Source organism: Cynocephalus volans, chromosome 2 (genome assembly GCF_027409185.1).
Source record: "Cynocephalus volans isolate mCynVol1 chromosome 2, mCynVol1.pri, whole genome shotgun sequence".
Taxonomy (NCBI): domain Eukaryota; kingdom Metazoa; phylum Chordata; class Mammalia; order Dermoptera; family Cynocephalidae; genus Cynocephalus; species Cynocephalus volans.
Window position 1 is genome coordinate 176865425 of NC_084461.1, and position 4466 is coordinate 176869890.

The 4466-nt window shown below is 38.3% G+C and overlaps 1 pseudogene; it reads left to right on the forward strand.

The window, feature by feature from the left end:
• The first annotated feature begins 3305 nt into the window (after positions 1 to 3305).
• LOC134370706 (zinc finger protein OZF-like) lies at positions 3306 to 4053 on the forward strand (annotated as a pseudogene).
• The last annotated feature ends 413 nt before the right edge of the window (positions 4054 to 4466 follow it).

The following is a 4466-nucleotide window of genomic DNA, read 5'->3' on the forward strand; positions in this document are numbered from 1 at the left end:
ACTGTAGTGTGAGAGTAGCCCTAGACAGCCCATAATCAAATGGCTGTGGCTGTGTTTCCATAAACTTTATTTACAAAAACATATACTTGGCTGGATTTAGCCCCTGAGCTGTAGTCTGCCAACCCCTGCTCTAAAGTATATACTTCAAGAATGGAATTGGTGGGTCATAGCAATTGCAAATGTTTATCTCTATAAGATAATGCCAAATTGCTTTGCACACTTTCTATCAGTTTACATTCTCAACAGCAGTGTACTAGTTTCCATTCATCTGCATCCTTACTGACTCTTGATATTGTGAGTTTTTAATGTTAGCCATTCTAGGGGATGTAAAAGATAACTCACTGTAGTTTCAATTATAGCACTTATATTCTTCTGTCACAGCCCTTGTATAAATTTGACTTGCTGTACAAGATCGAAAGCACTTTGAGGACAGGACGTGTTTTATTTCATCTTTTTACTGACAGCACCTAGAGAGGTTCATAGGACATCTGTCGATCAATAAATGTATGTTAAATCATTCTAGTTAATTAAAGCACTAAAGTACAATAACAGGATTTGTAAAAGATTTTTGTTTCTCAAATAAGGTATAATGCAACACAAGGTACATGATAGAGAGCCTGTATAATGAATCCTGATATAATGGTCAGAATAAAGGTATCAGTTAGGTATGTTTTCATTTACAAGTAACAGAAAACCTAAATAATCATAGTTTTAATAATGAGGCCATTTAATTTTTCTCCTATAAGATACCGGGAAAAAATTAAAAACTAAAAGAAATAACACAAAAACCAAAAAGCAAATGAAGAAGAAGAAGGGGGAGGGAGAAAGAAGAAAGTTAAGGAAAAAAAATCCAAAAGGGATCTTTTTTTTTAATTAAAAGAAAAAAAAAGACACCTGGAAATAGCCAATCCTGGGCTGGCAGAGCCCTTCACTGATGTGGCAAAGACTGCAGCTGTGTCCATTGTTCTCTCTACCACACCTGACAAGCTCTCCTCCTGTGCTCACGCACATCACCTGTGGCTCACGATAGCCACTGCAGCTCCCAGTACAGCGTCTGTATCGGAAGTAGCAAGAATGGTGGAGGGGTGTGGAGGCACTCTCAATATCTATCTCTTTTGTCAGAAAATCAAGAGCTGTCCCCAAAACACCCTCACACACTTCTGATTTCCCATTGCCAAACATAATGATATGGCTAACTAAATATAAGGGAGACTAAACCAGTTTTCTGACAAAGGGAAATAGAACTGTTAAGACTGGCTTAGAACAATTATGATTCATTGCTGGGGACTGGGCACATGTTCACCCCTAATATAATTGGGTTTAGCAAGGAAGAAGGTAGAAATGGCTATTTTGAAGACAACCAGTGGTTCCTGCTACAGTGTATCTTTACATCTTTGCTTTAGTATGCAATATGTGTTTCTTCAGATTTAACATAAACATGCTCTTTCAGGGATCATTGTCATTTGAGGATGTGACTATGGAATTCATGTGGAAGGAATAGCAGCTACTGGACTCTGCTCAAAAGAATGTGTACAGAAATGTGATGTTGGAGAACTTGAGCAGCCTTGTGTCACTGAAAGGACATCTTTCTGTGTGGACTCTGACTCTGCCCAGTCAATTGTCTTTCCCTGTTCATTTGCTAAAAACGCTAGGGCCTTTGAAATGTTTAATGATTTAGGGCTTTCATTGAAGAATTCAACAATCCTGAGTCCTTCTTTGCCTTCAGACAAACCACACTCACATCCCAAATGAAAGATCCCATTGTGCAGCCTCTGGAGCTAAACATTCATTATTCTTTAGAAGCCTGAAACATAAGCAGCTGGGCTCAGTCCTCTGTGATTTCCCATGAACAGGGTTTTAAGTTATCAAACCAGATGTGATCTTCAAGCCAGAACAAGGGCAGCCATGGATAATAGATGGAAATATCCTATGTCAAAGCTTTTCAGGTGAGCAGCTGATAACCTGTCAAATGTGAGATGATGGAATTTAAATGCCAATTTGCAATGCAATGGGTAGTGAAGATAGTGAAAGGCTGGTATGTTGAAATGTTATTTAGAGAATTCTTGAAGTCCTAAGTCTTTGCAGGTCACCTAGGACCACTGATTTGAACTTCTTGGGTTCTCAAATATCATACCATATACATATCACTTATCTGTATTAGGATAACCTGTCCTTTGCTTTGATTTTAAACTGAGAAATGATGTTATATGTTCTTAGGAGCTTAACCCTTTCTCATGTAGGACCTTGTACATTTATTTTCCTTCTCCACACCGCAAATTTTATCCTGTCAATAGGTTCCTTTCTTTATATACTCAAGATTCATTGTGGTTTCTTTTCTTCTCACTTGTCTAATTCACTCCCATTTTCTTTCCCTTCCATTGTTAAAGGCCTCAGATTACTATTATATATCCACAGTCTTCTGTTCTCTCCTTGACTTCTTTTATGATGGTCTATTCCTTCTGTGCCAATATAATCAAAGTGATAACTTTGACGTCATCACTCCCTATCTTCTAGTGTAACTTTCTGTTGCCTTTTTTAGTGTTCATTATGCTCAAAAGGAACCCTACCTTTGTCTAGGACAAATTACTATATTTTGGTCTCTAACAGCCTGTTAAGTGAAAGGTTTTTGGGGTTTTTTTTTGTTTTGTTTTTTAAAAAAGATGACCAGTAAGGGGATCCCAACCCTTGACTTGGTGTTGTCAGCACCACACTCTCCCAAGTGAGCTAACCAGCCATCCCTACACAGGGATCCAAACCCGTGGCCTTGTTGCTATCAGCACCACACTCTCCCGAGTGAGTCATGGGCCAGCCCCTAAGTGAAGGCTTTTTGTTACTGGTTTTCTACCCCAGTTTCCACGAGAGGACTTAATTTACTTTTAAATCCCAAACAAAAGCATGTATGTGTGCAAGATTATTTCCACAGTTCTAGTTCACCTAGTTCACAGTTACTGAAGAATCTGCAAAATGTGTTTCTCATTCTGCTTTCTAGAACACTGGAAAGCCCATGGTTACATAAGTGGGCACCAGGGAACCCAAGACAGGCTTCAAAGAGCAACAGAAGTCCATGAAGGTGATGCAAGCAGAAAAATATTTCAGTCAGGGTGAACCTTGCCACCCTTTAAAGCAAAGACCCAACAAGTGTGTCTCAAGTGGAAAGCAGTTGAAATATCCATTAGATTTATTTCCTCAGAGAGGAAATTACAGAAGAAAGAAACCTGGTAAACTTAATGGATATGAGAAATCATTTCTCTATACTAAGCATGAAAAAACTTGTGCTGGATTAAAATACTACAAATGTAACAAAATGTGGAAAAGTCATCAGCAGGAAGTTATGGCTCATTGTGCACCAGAGAACACACACAAGAGAGAAGCTTTTTAAATGCAGAGACTGGGGCAAAGTCTTCTCCCAGAAGTCACACCTTGTTACACTTCGGATAATCCACAGAAGAGGAAAATTGTATGCATATAGTGACTGTGGGAAAGCCTTCTCTCGAAAGTCACATCTAATCACACACAGGAGAATTCACACAGGAGAGAGACCCTATGAATGCAGCAACTGTAACAAAATCTTTTCTCAGATGTCACAGTTCAGTATTCATCAGTGAAGTCATATAGGAGAGAAACCCTATGGATGTAGTGAATGTGAGAAAGCCTCTAGTGGGAAATCTCAGCTTGTTACTCATGAAAGAACCCATATAGACGAAAAACCCAATAAATGCAGTGAATGTGGAGAAGCCTTCAAAGAGAAGTCAAGTCTCAACAAGCAACAGAAAATTCATTCAGGGATGCAGTGAACCCTATGGATGCAGTGAATGTGGGAAAGCCTTCAGTGGGAAGTCATTCCTCATCAGACATGAGAAAACTCATTCAGGAGAGAAACCCTGTGGATGTAATGAATGTGCAAAGGCATTTATCTGGAAGTCACAGCTCACTGTATATCGGAGAATGCATACAGGGGAGAAACCCTATGGATGCAATAAGTGCGCAAAAGCCTTCTTCCAGAAATCACACCTCATGATACATCAGGGAACTCATGTAGAACAGAAACCCTAAGAATGTGAGAAACTTTTGAGAAAATAATCACACTTCTTTCTATATCATGAAACTTATTTATAGAAATCCTACGAATGTAGGACAGTCTTCAGAAGGAAGTTCTTTCTTAAACATCAAAATGCCAAATGGGACAATAAGTCTGTGTGTGTAGTGAATGTGGCAAACAGTAAAAAGCTCAGCAGATAGTGTAGTCTCATTATCAGTCAGGTTATTCATAGTGAGAAGAAAAATGATTTAAATGAATATGGAAAATTATTTCCATAGAAATATTCAAAGGAAATTTGGTTTCCAACTCTGATACTGCTTTTTTTTAATGAAGAAAAGATTATATATTCAATTCTAAATGATAGGCACCTGAAACTTTAAAAAATACATATTTATTTTCAATACTCTTGATAACAAGGAACATTGCT